We start from the raw sequence: 14,008 nt of genomic DNA, 5'->3' as shown, positions 1-14,008 counted from the left end.
AATTAAGTGCTTAACTTTGTCACATTATTAGTACAAGAGGTGGTTCATTGTTATTTCTTCATTTTGACTTTATAGAAGGCTTCATGGAGAAAGGTGGGATTCCAAGTCTTCAGCTTAGTTCTTGAGGTTCTAACATGACTCATTTGTTACTATTCAGTTCTTACACTCTGCTAGGTAACTTCCTAATCTGTTGAAGAGTTTGAACTTGATTGTAGCAGACAATAGAGAACTACTGGAGAGTTTGATGAGGAATGTAATGTGATGAAATGGTTGCCTCTTCTGGAAGAAACTGTTTCTTTCTATACCAACTTTGATAGTATCAGTATTGGGTTATAACAGAACAATATTATGTAACTATCAAGTATATATACTAGAAGAAAATTTTTTCTTAAACCAAATAAGTATCTATAAATCTCTTATAAACAACGGATTTCCTAGGATCATTCTTATACCAACTTAATATCCCCCAATTTTCTTTATTAAACATTGTTTATATTTTAATTTCTTATTCTACTTAAGGCCCTGTAAATTATAACTTTGTTAGTTGCCAGGGTATTTAAAATTTTAAATTACCTTTTAAAAGGTTTAGGCATGTCTTTTCACTTATTTCTTTGAATCTGTTTGCATTCTTTTTGTTGCCTTGCTGAGATCAGATATTGGGAAGATCATAAACTTTGAAATATGGAGCATTTGGGGAAGATAAGGCAGATAAAGATGGTACAATATGATGGAAGAAGCATGAAAATTTGAAACTGATAGAAATGAGCAGAATGTGGGAGGAAAATATGTATTGGAAAAGGAGGCAGGAATTATGCCGAAGGTACGCTTGCCCATTGCAAGTATTTGTTTACTGCCAATTCTGTTCCTGGCAAGAGGGCTAAAAACTTTCACTTCCTCTTCCCCACCCTTCCATTCCAAGGACCTTGATTTAAGGCTGGCTTAGCTGGTACCGATTAGTACTATTTAACCAAGTTAAATAGACCTTTGTGACTACATTCTCAACTTCAACAACTATTTATAGTAGTGTTCTCTGCTACAAAGCATCCAGAGTACCCAAAAGCTACCAGTGAACTTAGAGTTGAGACCACTTAGAAACCAGGGGGTTACCTGCAAAGTATTTCTGTTATTTAAAAGTTTAAAGTCTATTGAGTTTGAAAAAAATAAAAAATTGAAAACAGCTAATCTAATACTTGTGTATAATTGAAATGAGGTTTTTTAGGAAATTAAATTTGGCAAGTAATTAATCCTTAATAAGGAATAATTGTTTTATCTATTTTAGGGAAAATTAATTTAACAAACATATTATTATGTGAGATTTAGGCAGTGAACATGGGCAGTACATAATTTTTGCAATATTTATAGCATCAACCACAAAAAAGCTGAATTAAAATCAAATACAAAGAACGTTCATTTCAGAATCAAAGCTATTCATAAAACAATGGTCATGGTCACTATGATTGATTCAGTATTTCAGAACTATTTGAAATGCTATACCATGTCACTTTACTAGATACACCTTTCAGGTGCTTATGTGCTTGATACTGGATAAGTATCACTTTCTTTATACCTTCGAGTATTGAGTAGAATTTTTTTTTTCTTAGTTGAAAATGTTCTCTCATTTGGTGACTTCTGGTTTTGTACTAAAAGTAAGGAAGCTTGTAGTGATGTTAAATAATAAAACAGAGGCTGTCCAGCAAGCACTGTTGCAGACCCTGTACACAGAGGTAGGCCTGGCCCAGCAGCCGGCTATGATCAGCCAGCCAAGCTTCTCTTGGTGAGCTCTCTCACCTTTCCCTGGAGCCCGTGGAGTTTGGGTTGGATGGAATATCAACGTGAACGGCAGACCGGCTTAGGCAGTTTCAGACCCCAGGGATGAAATTCCTAGAGACTGTCCAACCTCCTGATACTCCCTGGGTATCTAGGAGCTTAGCCCTTACTATCTGTGTGGGTCCTGCTTTTCTGTGTCCCCCAAACCCTTTTTCTTCTCTGTGGGCTGGGTGCTGTTACAGTTCTTGCATGTGTATCTCAAGCCTATTCCTGTAGACAAAATTTCATCCTGCAATAAATGCATCTATCTTCTCCATTTTGCATTTGTCGGAGTCCCTGTACCTCTCAGATCAAAACATCTCTCCCTTCAACAGTGGACTAGATTTGCCAAAACCCTTTAGAACATGGGCACATAGCAGAATATCCTATTTTTCTTTTGATTAGACTGAGGATGAAAACAAAACAACAAAACAAAAACAAAAACTTTTATCATTTTAAAAGATGAATATGGCACTTCTTCCAAAAAAGGGGGAAACGATAGTATATTGTATACATAAAATTTAGATATAATTACATTTCTTAGAGTTTTTCTCATTTAAGTTTTCTTGATACTTAAATCCAAAGTCAAGCATTTGGTAGAAAAGTTCATCTTACTTATCATTGCCTTGGGTACACTTTAAAAAGTCTGTCACATGAATGGGTCTTTGTACATACCAAAACTTGTCTTGTGGCAGATGTCTTCACATTATAGAAGTTGCATAGATACTTAAAATGTGTTGTTCTTCATGATTCTGTAGTGATAATTTTCTAGAAGTTTCTTCCCTTTAGTAGTCTTTCTTTGACAAACATTAAAAAAAAAAGTGTGTCTGCTTTCATGTAAATTCAAGTTGCAACATATTATAGAGCAATTTTCACAAGTAAATTGGATCAGATAGCTTGGAATTAATCTTTTTTTCCAAAACATTATCTCCTTTCCTATATGGATTTATAACCTAACAGTGTGAATACCAGTAACTAAAACAAAGGAAGTCAGATTTCTTTTTTAAAAAATGATTTTAAAGTATGATTCTATTGTTTCTTAGCAGTAAACTGACTAGTTATTCAAGTATTACACAGCCTTAATCAACAGTGCTTACTAAGAACTGCATATATAAAGAGTAGTATGTTTAGAAATAACCCCAGTTGGAAGACAAGGGCATTGAGCTTGCTATCTTTGTAAAGTACTCTGTGTGTGTGTGTCTGTGTGTGTGTGTGTGTTTGTGTGTGTGTGTGTGTGAGTGAGAGAGAGAGAGAGAGAGAGAGAGAGAGAGAGAGAGAGAGAGAGAGAGAGAGAGCGCGCGCACGCACACGTGCAAGGTAGGCAGACAGAGACAAAGACGGAGAGAGAGAGGGAAGGAGGAGGGTGTGGGGTGGGGTTGCATATATTAGTTGCAAGTAAACATGATGAAATTAAAAAGACTTGGGACTCATCTAAGGATGACATAAAATATATATTAATATAATGTAAAATTTGGTTTATTAGAGACAATTAGACTGGAAATAATTGAGGAAAGTTTTAATAAAGTGGCTTTAAAGCAGTATCTTGAGGGAAGGAGGCAGATTAGCAAAATGTAAATTTCAGCTAAGATCATAGGCAAATTAATTTCCACTTACTAACTGAACCACTTGATTCTTAGAAACAATACTTTGGCCTCTTTATATTGAAGTATATAGGAAGTCATATTGCATTTAGGCTTTACGAGAAGAAGTAGTCAGGGAAGGAGTTATGAAAGAGATAGAGAATAAAAAGATTGCTGTACTGTAGAAGCCAAATGAGAGCAGTTATCACAACATCATGTAAGGATTTAAGAAGAATGAGACCTGAAAAGAGGTCATTAATGGCCTCATTGTGATGTTCTAGAGATCAGTTTCAATAGAATAATGATGATAAGCAAATTGCAAGGAGCTGAAGAGTGATGGATATTGAGGAAATGGAGAAAGTCACTACAGATTATTCTTTTGAGTTATTTTTTGATAAAGGGAAAGAAAACATTGCAGTAGGTCAAAGATGATGTTTGTTTGGGGTGAGCATGTTCATAGATTATAGGGCCAGAGAATGCAGAGGGAAATTCTGAAGATTCAAGAGAGATACAATCATAGACGTAACGAAATTTTACAGATAACAATGAAAATGGGACACGAGCAAGGGTAGCCCTTGAAATGGAGGATGTATATGTCCTCCTTTGAAATAGGAAGTATTCCAAATAAAGAGACTTTCAAATGGAGAATTGGGAAGTTGAGATTATTTATATTCAGAAGTTTCCACATCTTCTAAGAAGTAAGATTTTTATAGAGTGAGAGAGATGGTGTATGGAGGAGAGAGGTTTGAATAAGGTACAGAAGATGTCTGCTTTTGGTAAATGATCATCTGTCAAGTCAGATTGATAGATGATTAAGTGAACTAGAGATGAGTTAAATAATTTCCCAGGGTTACATGAATTACAGGCTTTGGCTTAGCTTCATAATTTAATATACCAGAACAATTACACAGAAAATAGATCGGATAGTATACCTAGGGTGGAGATTGATAAAGTGTGTGTAATGAAAGCAAAGTAGATGAGAAAAATACAGACTGACCAAGGATTCCATAGAGAATCAGACAATTGAGTGAGGGTAGAAGGGAGGAGCTTGTAGACAGGGAAACTGAGAAGAGAATGAAGGACTAGAAATGATTAAGGAAAAGGAAGGATTGGAAGTGCAGTGGGAGTAGGGAAATTGGAATATTAGCTTAAAATAATAAAGTAGTTTATTCCGGCAGCAGTATTTGAGTGCCCACTATTTGCTGGGCACTGTTCTTTGTAGTTTCTTATTTCTTACAAGAAATGAAGTACCAAATAAGTATTGTTCAGCAGACTGCCACTAGATGTCACTCTGATTCATATGGCAAGGCTAACCTTGACATTCCTCAAGATAAGGGCTTTGAAAGTCAGACTTCAATAAACAGGCAATCCTTATGAGTTTATGCAGATTGATTTATTATTATACAGGTATCTTGTACAACTACATTGAGAGAATACCTCCTTTTTAGAACAAAATCAAACTGTGAAAAGTGTGTCTAATACTGTCGTCGTATTATTGATTTATTTTTACAGTGGTAGTTACACTAAATAGTAGTATTTCTCTAGTGAACTTAAAATTTTTCTGAAGTTCTACATCAAAGTTTGTGCAGTTATTTTCTTTCCTTAATACTGTTTTACTTGTTTGTCTGCTAGATTGGTTCTGGTTTTATAGGGAATAAATGAGTTTTTATAAGCACTAACAAAGCTGCTTTTTTCTAAGTGGTCAAGATTGTGCATGTCTACACCATATCTCTGAGTGTGAAGTTTTGCTTGATGAGACTTTTCTGTTCTCAGCTCTAAGGAAGCACACAGTATCTATCCAGCTCTTTTTAATCTCAGTCTTATTTTCTATCCCAACCAGATAGGATCACCAAGTATAGTTTTGCTTCTTTATCTTCATGTTAAAATAAAGGAGTCACGTTTAGAAAGGTTGTCAGAATTCCTACCTACCCACAAGGTTTACCAACTTAGTTCAAAACCTTTGAACGATTGTGGACAGCTCTGCAATATAAATATTAATCAAGTATGCAAAAAAAAGGGAAACCGACAAACAGAAAACCATGTTGACTTCCCCAGAAACACATATGTAAACGATACACAGGCACACTTTATATGTTATAAGATCTGTTTATGTTTTTATGTTTTCATTTATGTTAATTTTTCCTTCATTAGACTCGGAGAGATTGTTAGAACCATTGGATCTCAATATAAACAACTAGAAGACCATTATAGTAGAAAAAGCATAGAGTTACATTTTCTGCATGTGGTATGTCTAACCATACATCCCAGTGCTTTTTACATGCGTCATTTCATTGCTGACCCTTAGTTAGCATGTGATCCATTATGATCTTGAATAATTTTTAGCCATGTTTGCAAAGCATCTATACTGTGTCTTAACTATGCTGTTTTAAATTTACCTTTTGAATTTTATTGTGTTTATGGACAAAGTCAGTTTATATTTTAAGATAGTTTTCTGTTGTGCTTCCTAGTGTAATATTAATGCTTTCATTTGAAAAGGTACCTGTTTGCTAACATCATTATAATCTATATAAAAGCAGGTATTAATCAGGAAGGCTCTTTGCATCAAGGGGCCAAAAACAGAACTTGTGGCACAGACTTGGTAAGCTGCAAAGAAGGAAACAAATACATTATTTAGAATAACTGGAAACAAGCAGAAGACACAACTGCAACTTGCTTTGAGAATTTTACATAAGACTTTCTCTTGACTGGAAAAAGACTTACTTTTACTTTGGTTCTTAGACCAGATGTTGCCAGGTAATATTTTTGTCTATTAATTGAAGATACCTTCTTTTAATCTCTTCATGTTTCTTGAAAAAAATTTATTTTGCTTTTTGGATAAGTGAACATGACCATTGCATTTACTGAGGTGTACTGGGTAGAATGGTAAAGCAGGAGAGGAGGTCAGTAAAAACTTCCCAGCAGTTGCATCACAATTTTGCTTTCTCAAAATTATGTTGAACTTATCATTATGAATTATAGCCTCTGTGGTTAAAAAAAAAAAAAAAAGCATTCAGCTGTGATGCAGTAATGCTCCATCAATGAAATTCCTCGGGAAACTGTACTTACTTTTTTATTCTTAAATTCACTTTGCCATATTATTTTCAAAATGAAACTTTATGATATTTTTAGTGGTGTATAGGAAGTGTGTTCATCTCTTCATTTGGAGCTTTATAGTGAAAATGTTACACTTTTTAGGAATATATTCCTTTGTTGTGCTGGGAATAATAAGTTTATTTAGATAATGACCATCTACACTCTATCTTTAATCCCTAAAGGCCTTAACCTCCATTAGGAACAAGGGTCAATTTTTGTTTGCTTGAAATAGCTTCCTAGGTGTGTAAAAACTTAGGACATCATTGTTTAAGGGCTCCCATCCTCCCAGTGGAATCACAGCCTAATACAGAAACTTTGCAGCTAGTGGGCTCCCAAAAGCCATTTTGATGATTGTTTGTAAGCTCAGTTTGGCAGTTTAACAGTTGTTCTTTTCCTGTCCTGGTGCCCCCACCCCACCCATGTTCATGTTCTTCAAGACAGTAAGAATTCTCCAGTGGGAAAAATGCAGGGCTCAGAATTTCTGATGCCATCTTCATCCTCTGTGCCTGATAATTCTTTTCCATTGTAAACGTATTCATGAAGTTTACTGGGGATTTTCAAGGGAAAGATCTTTTTGCCTCTCTTTCTCTTCTCTCTCTCCTTCTCATTTCCTATGTCTTTTCTGATGCCTTACTGTCTTAAACTCATTTCTTAAATTAAAAAAGTAACAGCAGTAAATATCCAAAGGTTATGGGACTCCTTTTTTCAGTAAAGTGTTGGTTTGAGATAGACTGGGAATCAGATATTTAATCTGCAGTTCTGAATATGGCCTAGTTATTAAACTTTGAAGTTTCTTCACTTCTTTATTATGTTGTCTATTGAAAAAATAAGGGTACAGATAACCCAAGGAAATGGCAGTTAATGATTTCACTCCCTGAGAAACTGGTTGACAAGATAATTGTCTCTAAAGTTTTTTGCTTTGCTTTAACTAGCTTTATCCTATTTGCCCAAATAAGCCTTTGTATTAGTATCATTTAGAGAAAAAATGTCACTCAAGATGAATCATATTTAGCTCATTGAAATGTAAATATGGAATATATTTTAAATGAATAATTCAATAGGATGTGACTTAGATATTATGAAAATATTTAACACAGCCACAATTGAGAAGACCTAAAAAGACATGGCTAGGCCAAGTTAGAGATGGGTGTTGAACTACTGAAAAAAATACAGAGAAACATGTTGTAGAATAAAGTACTACCTGTATTTGAATTTAGTAAAATAAGTGTTGAACTAGGGAAATAGAAACAAAGTAAAGTGAAAAAGTGTTTGTGAAAGATCTTTTCAACCTTGGTTCTGCATTAGGAATTTGTGTTTTTGCAGTTTGTTGATACATGTATTAAAATTATGTTCCAGAGTCAATGCAGATTTTCCTAAATTAATTTTTAAAGGTCTACCTAATGCATTTTTTAATTGAGATAAAATTGATACATATCACATTATATTAATTTCAGATATAGCATAATGATTTGATATTTATATATTGTGAAGTGATTACTGTGATAAGTTTCATGCATTGTGTTTTGAAAGGTATTTTTAAGATGAGTACTACTAGTACTGCAGATGCTCATTTTATAAAATTATTGTATGTCTTGAATTTACTAAATCCAACCTCAAAGGCATCTTCTAGGAAATCCCTAGAAGTAGTGAAACCTCCATCAGATGGACAGGAGAATAGTCCAGAGGTAAGAGTAATAAACTCTCATTCTGGAGAGCTGAGTACTAATATGATCTGTTGCCACCTATTTTTCTGACCTTGGGCAAATTACTTTACCTTTTTTTGTAAAATGAGAGAGACTGACGTAAATCATCTCGAAAATCCCTACATGTTTTAGTATGGTATGATATTTTAAAATTAATGTTTTTGGTGTCATATTTCATTTTATTATATAGATATACCCCATGCTTCTGTTTTAGAACTGAGATCTTTAACAAGATCATTAGAAGAAATCTTAAAACTTCCCCCATTACTTATGAAAGAAACTTTTTGAGAATTAATAAACATATATTTTAATAAGGACTAATAAGTATAGCTATCGTAAATGAGATGAGACAAGGATAGCCATTACATGGAGACAAGAATAGCCATTTCAAAAATTACCACTGAGCACGGTAAGGAGTATTGGAATAGATGATGGTGTCAAAATATAGTAAATCAAGAGATTCTATTTCTTTTACCAGTAATAATTTTATAAGGTAAACATTTTCTTAAGGTAGTGAGATGCATACAGAAAAGTCAAAGAATAAGAATAAGAATACTCCTCTATGAATTTTTACAAAGTGAGCACACCGTGGTAACTAGCACCCATATAAAAACACCAGATATTACCAGTACGTTCTAAGCTTTCACCTTATACCGCCTCCAGTCACTATCCTCCACCAAGCTAACAGGATGGCTTCTACACCATAGATTAGTTTTGATTGCTTTTGAATATGGAATCATGTGGCTTCATTTCTTCATCATCTTTGTTAGATTCACCCATGTTGTGTATAACAGTAGTTCTTTCATGCCCGTTGCTATATGATGTTTCCATTGTATGACTACATTACAATTCATTTGTCTGTTCCATTGTTGGATATTTGGATTATTTTTTCTTTTTTTGGCTCTCTATGTCTTTTGGTGTGCTACGTACACATTTTTGTTAGGTATATAGCTAGACGTGGGATGGCTGGATCATAGGATCTAGTATTGCTTTTTGTGTAATACTGATTTGTTTTGAAAGAAAGAAAAACATTCAAGGAAACAAAAATCAATAATGTCTAAAGACCAACAAACATTTTACAGAAAATACAGGTATAAGTTTTTATAAAACAAAAGGCCTAACACAAATTTCCCAGATGTAGGCCAACATTTCCTTTAAAAAACAGATTTCCAGGTATTTCATAGCTTGATCAAGTACTTGACTAAGACCCCTTCCCTCAAATTTCATATTTGATCTTGATAAATATGCCTAGAAAATATATATAGATGAAGTTTTAGAAGTTTTAGAGGGCACAGTATAAATAATTAATCTTTCCTATTTGGCCTTCTATACAATATTAGACATAAAATGAAGAGTAAAGATGGAGACCACAATATACTGAGAAAGGTTAAATTGGAGGTCTTAATGTTTAAGAGCCAAATGGCTTGCTGGCTGAATTACAGAATTAGGCAGACTTTCCCCAGTACATTTCAGACAGTACAAATAAGACAATGCCTTAGAGCATGGGTCTTTTTTTTTTTTTTAAAGGGCCAGATAGAAAATATCTTTGCAGGTCATGTGGTTTCTGTCACAACTGTAGCTGCTCAACTCTGATTTAGTGCATAGTACAGGAAAGCAGCCACAGACAGTACTAAACTAATGGACATGGCTGTGTTCTAGTAAAACTTTATTTAGAAAAACAGACTGCAGGCCTTGTGTAGTTAGTTGATCACCTACAGATAGGAACAAAGGAAGCAGACTAACTTCAAAAGGAAGAAAAAGGGCTGAGCTTAACTTGCATACTAAGATTTTTTTCCCCCACGGTTTATCCACCAGATAACCTTGTCTCACCAGAATTAGAGTGAGTAAAGGGAGAGAAAGAAGCCTGGAATTATAATAATGAGCTTCCCTTAGAGGAAGTGGGGGCAGAGTTTTCCTCTGGTCTTCAGGTGTACTGCCCTTCCAGTGGACTCCCAAGAATCTGTTAGACACAAAGCGTTACTTACTGAATATTCTAACTTTGAGAGTTTTGATGTTTCTGTGTTAATTTTGGCAGTTTCTTGTGGTCCGTCTATTTCTGGCTAGTGATAGCAAAACCACGTTAGTGAGTTTACAGAAGGACCCTTAACTTCCTGCCACATGTGCTGACATGAGGGCATGCATTAAGATAGCTCAGATTGCTCTGTTGATTGATTCTTATTTATTGAATGCCTACAGATTACCAGGCATTTTGATAAATGCTAGGGATACAACAGTGAACAAGAGCGACATGGTTCCTGGCCCCATAGGGTTTGTGTCTTGTAACAGGGAGGAATCTGGAAAGTGATCACTAAGTGGAAAACTGAAGGATGAGATGGAGGTGGCCAGTTGACAGGGATGGGGAAGAAAAAAGAGTGTTCGTTAGAACTAACAGCATGGGCCAAAAGGGACAGAGCTTGGCATGTTCCCTGGAAGAAGCATTATTTGACTGGAACAGACTGTAAAGGGGAAAGTGGAGATAGATGAAGCTGGTTAAGGAAGAGGAATCCAATGTTGCAGGGCCTCTGTAAGAGCTGGGTTTTGTCCAAAGATCACTGAGAAGTGGTCAAAGGACTTTTAAGACATAAGATCTTAAAAGTTTGCAGTTTTGAACATGTTGGGTCTGGATCAGAAGAGACAAAGATTGAAACCCTATTGCTGCATTTCCCAGCACTGTAGCCATGAGCCACAGGTACCTTTTGAGCACTTGAAATGTGGCTTGTATGGCTGTGGAACTGGATTTTAAATCTTATATAATTTTAATTAAAAACAAAAATGATAAAAATATTTTCCCTTTAACTTTTGTTAAAGGATTGTTTATTGTTTTGGTAGGTTTATATTTCACTTAAGCTGTTAAAAATACAGCATCTGAAGAGTTGTGCTGTAGGTGTAAAACAAGTTACTGGGTTTTTAACTCATACTTTGGAAAAAAAGGAATGTGAAATGTCTCAATGTTTTTACTGATTACTTATTAAAATGACAATATCTTAGATATATTTGGTTATATATAAATACATTATTTAAATATATTTAACTTAAATATGTTATTTAAAATAATGTTTCCTGTTTCTTTTTACTATTTAAAATGTGGTTTTAGAAAATTTAAAATTGCATATGCAGCTTGCATTATGTATCTGTTGGATTGCTTTGGCTAGAGATCGGTTAGGAGGCCCTTGGAAGACTGCAGATGAGACATGATCATCTGAGTTAGGACTGTGGCACAGGGTAAGGTTGATAAATTTGAGAGCTGTCCAGTAGGTAAAATAGATAGGATTTGGCATTGGATTAAATAAGAGAGGTGACAAGCTAGTTATAAGGAGAAAAAGGGACCCTCCAAGCACTAAACTATAAGGAAATGCATAGTAGTACCGGAATAGCAAATTAAACAAACCAACAAAAAACAATAAATATTATTTTTCATTGATAGTTTAAATAAAACTGTAGTTTTAAAACAGTATTTTTCTGTTTCTATTATTGAAATTCTTTAGTGTTTGCTGTGTACTTGGTATTACCTAGGAATTGGTTCTTTAGAGTTACATAAGTTTGCATTTCTTAGGTTGTAGCTGGAGACCAAATGTTACAGTGTAATGGTTTATCGTCTTTATATACTTGCCATTAATCTTATTCCATCAGTTACCTAGTGGAAAGTGGGGCACAAGGTTTTTATATAATTTTGAGTACATAAATCTCTAGACACCTTCCAATTTGATATGATAATTGAAATTTATTTACATGTTTTCTTTAAGATTAAGCTTAGCTCCTTTTAAAAGAATAAACACTTTATTTACATGTGAAGGTTTACTAGACCCCTCTTTAAAGTTGAAGACCTAAAGTATCTGATGAATGTTAAACGTTTAATACTTTTTCCTGTTGTCCTCCTAAGAAATAGGATGCATTTCTAGCTTCATTTTCCAGTCTCTTAAGCTTATGAAAGTAGTCGAGACAGTTTGTTGACCCCAAAGAGACCTTTTAGTCTCTGGCTTGTTAGACAACAGGGTCTGTGCTCTTCATTGGCATTCAGGTCACAGGCAGCCACTGGGCTCAGTGCAAAGCCAAGTACAGCTTTAGGATTTAGACAAAGCCACTCTGGCAAAGGAACCCAGTTGTCAGGGAAGCTGGCTTTATTGTAAAGAACTGTTGCATAATGGGGAGACCAAGTAGAACTATTAGGATGCAAATGTGAAAAAAATGGTGGAGCTAACCTGCAAAAACAAACATTTCTTTTTTGGTGAAGAGTCTATTCATTGTTGCTTTCTTCTGTTTTAACTTCTCTGGGCTATAGATGTAGTTGGTGCAATTTGAGTTTATTAGTTTATCTTAATCTCTGGTCAGAATGCTACTCTGTATTGTTTTTAAGTGAACAGCTAATTTGTATGAAGAGACCAAAGTAATACAGTAGTTTGGAATCTTTTCATAATTTACAACTGTGTTCTACTTAGCATGGATCAGTTTTTATGTGTGAATTTAATTCCCACATTAGGATGAGGAATCTTTTTGACTCTTGATTTTATTTGTCTGATTTATAGCAAAATATTATTCTTATGATTGACACCAAGTAACTTTCCCTAGTAGATTCTAATTGTTTTGTTTAAAGTCTTTGTAGGTTCAGGAGGAAAGTATTGATATTCTTAAAACAGGAGTTCAGTTTTGTTTTACTAATGTCTTATTAAGGAAATCTACCCTTTGTCTTGTCTGTTACTCTGTTCGTCCCTGCCTTGAGTGCCCACTTTTCCTTTTGCCTTCTACTTCTTTCTTCATTTTTATTTTTCTCTTTCTGCTTTTCGTCTTCCTTAGCTAAATATAATGGAATCCACACTTCGGTAAATGATGTGAAGTGACTTGTGCAAGCTCATACATCTTGTACACAGCAGACTCAAGAAAGGCTTTCTAGAGGTTGTGAAGGTAAAGCTGAGACTTAAAGGAAAAGTTACCTGTTAACAGTGTGAGGAGAATCAGGTTACTGGAAGGGGACCAACAAAAGTGTGACAGAGTGGAATCTGGCACCTTTCTGCAAGTGTAAGTAGATCTGTAGGGCTGGGTCGTCTTGTGAGGAAAGGGACTGATGAGAATGAACCACTCTGTACTCAGATAATATTTTACATGTGCTATTTAAGTGTGCCACAGTTCATTTATTCAGCAAACATTTTTAAGTACCCACAAAGTTCCAGTTACATAGGTACTATCCATCAGGGAGTTGGAAAGAAAATAGAAAAATATGGGTAACATTTGTCTGAATAGATTAGGATGGACTTTGAGGTTTTTAAAGTAGATGAATCTTGATCACATCTTTGTACCTCTCTCTGTTTTGTTTTAGATTGGCATATGCCTTGACTTTTCTCATTTTGTAGTTAGGCTTCCATTTCTTTATCTTAGTATTTAGCACTTTCAAAGGTTCCTGACTTCCTTAAGATTCTCCTATTACTGTGTTCTCCATTCTTGTTTTGTTTTCCCTTTGAGATATCTTTAAGACCAAGACTGCTGTACAGCTGGTGTTTGACTTGACTTTTAAACTTTATGTATAGATCTGTTTTCGTCCTAATTCTTGCTTTTCATTTTCTTCAGGACTATACTTTGTTCAGCCTTCTTTAGTATTTTTTTTTCTAGAGAATTTCTTAACAGTGGGCATCAAGCCTAGCCATTTGAGACTTTTCCACCCTTGACCTCAGTTTTTTAGAACTTGAATGTTGATTATTATAGCTGATAATTGTTAGTGATTCTAATACCTAACATTTATCGATCACTTGATACAGTATGTGTCAGGTACCATGCTGATTACTTTATATATATGTTATGTAACTTAAGTCTTACAATAACTTTATATGGAAAGCA

The 14,008-nt window shown here is 34.7% G+C and overlaps 1 protein-coding gene across 4 annotated transcripts in view; it reads left to right on the top strand.

Moving 5' to 3' along the window:
• Positions 1-14,008, top strand: part of AKT3 (AKT serine/threonine kinase 3) — a 207,549-nt gene that overhangs the window by 52,917 nt on the left and 140,624 nt on the right. The window lies entirely within an intron of this gene.

This window comes from Camelus ferus, chromosome 23, assembly GCF_009834535.1.
Source record: "Camelus ferus isolate YT-003-E chromosome 23, BCGSAC_Cfer_1.0, whole genome shotgun sequence".
Classification (NCBI taxonomy): Eukaryota; Metazoa; Chordata; class Mammalia; order Artiodactyla; family Camelidae; genus Camelus; species Camelus ferus.
The sequence above is the reverse complement of the archived record's forward strand: the minus strand, read 5'-3'. Positions and strand labels throughout refer to the sequence as shown.